Below are 2,089 nucleotides of genomic sequence, written 5' to 3' on the forward strand. Positions count from 1 at the left end.
TCCCTCAGGAAACCTGTTTGACTGTCCTGTGGGTTGGGACACCCAAGATCCCAAAAGGAGAATGGAGAAGAGATTGAGGCATGGCCATGCCGCCTGTGGGCGTAATTTCTCACTTTCTGTCTATCTCTCTTTCTTGTGAGTGCATGTGCCCTATAGCAAAAATCTCTAAAAAAAAATATTCATCTGGGGCTTGCAGATAGTGTAATGGTTACATTGCTGGACTCCTACATAGTTGGCCATGGTTCAAGTCCCAAAACTGATGGCTTCAGGCACGTGTGTGTGTGCACCCAGGGGGAGAATGGAGGAGAAAGGGTTGTGGTGTGGCCATCTCTCCAGGTGGGTGATTTCTTACTTTCTGTTCCTCTGTCTTTCTCTGGCAAGCACTACCCTATAGCAAAAAATCTAAAAAAATGAAAATTACTCATCCTACACACAAATTACTTAGAATTCTACCTGTTTTATGTTTTCAAGTTTTCTTTTTTTACGTTTTTGTCATACAGCAGAAGTGCTCACCAGAGAGAGACAGAGAGAAAAGGGGGATGGCCATGCCTCAATCTGTTCTCCACTCTCCTTTTGGGATTTTGGGCACAAACAGATATGTACCTACTGTGATTTGCAAGCCACCAGGTCTGAGACTTGAACCATGGTCAGCCATGTGGGGGTCCAGTACCTTAACCACCACACCATCTACAGGCCCTCGATTACTGCTTTAAATGAAAAGATGACAGATTTTAGTTGCCAGTTTTATTAATTTGCTTTCCTTCTTTTTTTTTTCCCTTGGCTCACAGAGATGGACATTTGGTTTAAAAGTTCCAAAGGCTGCCGTAACATAATATGGTCTAGGCTGTTTAAGCAATAGAAGCTTAGATTCTAATTATCCTGGAACCTAGATGTCCCAAGATCAGTGTCCACAGGAATGGTCTCTCCTGCAGCCTCTCTGGTTGCCAGCAAACCGACACTTTCTTGTCGTGTGCTCTCCATCTTCTAAATCCAATCAGACTGGCGTAGGGCTCTTATTTTTAACTTAACTCTTAAATGTGTCCTCTAAATACAGTCCCATCCTGAGATAGTGGGGCTCAGTGATTCAAACATTTTGTGAGTCATAAGTGAGTCCATAATAGTTGATCCACACATTGTTAAGCCCATTTGCTCTCAAATAAGTGTCTATAAGGTTTTGAATTAATTCAGGATAACAACCCTGGCCCTACTGTATGGCTTGGAATTATTCATGGCTCTTATGACTAGTTAACCATGCTCTTTTGGTTTTACTGTAATACTAAAGTATCTTTCCTTTGAATTGTAGTTCTATTTGAATTTCTAAATATTGTTTTTTTCATTTTGATTTTAGTCATGCGGGCACCTGTGGCCTACCGATTCTTCTTCTGAAATTAGGTGAAACTGTCTCCATGGACAGTTAGTCAAAAGTGGAATACAAAGGCTTTACATTTGGGATAAAGGGTCAACTTAAATATACTTGTTTAGATATACTAAGACTTCAATATCCTTTCACATGTTATTGTGTTATAGATATAACAATTCATAACATTGGATATTATTAAATACCGAATTTAAATTTAGGGGATTAATCATTTATCTTTGAATTCCTGTTTCTTTTCTTTTCAATTTGTTAGAGGGTACTTGTGCTCACTATAGAGAGGAGAGGAAGAAAGCATGCCTCAATAAGGCATGGTCGGGAACCAGCAGTTAGCGTAATGGCTATGTCGCTGGACTCCCACGTAGTCGACCGCGGTTCATGTCCCGGACCCGGTAGCTTAAAACTCACGCCGGGCGCGTGTGTGTGCGTGCCCAAGATCCCGAGAGGAGAATGGAGGAGAAGGGATTGTGGCGTGACCATCCCCCCTGGGGGATGATTTCTCGCTTTCTGTCTCTATGTCTCTCTCTGTCTGGCGAGCGCACGCACCCTACAGTGAAAATCTCTCTCAAAAAAAAAAAAAATAAGGCATGGTCATGCCCCAATCTCTTCTCCTCTTGGAATTTGAGGCATGCAAGCACATGTGCCCAGTATATTTTTCAAGCCATGGAGGCAAGAATTTGAACTACACAATCAGCCATATGGGACCCAACTCTC

The sequence above is a fragment of the Tupaia chinensis genome, unplaced genomic scaffold (genome assembly GCF_000334495.1).
Source record: "Tupaia chinensis unplaced genomic scaffold, TupChi_1.0 Scaffold143594_1, whole genome shotgun sequence".
NCBI classification, from domain to species: domain Eukaryota; kingdom Metazoa; phylum Chordata; class Mammalia; order Scandentia; family Tupaiidae; genus Tupaia; species Tupaia belangeri.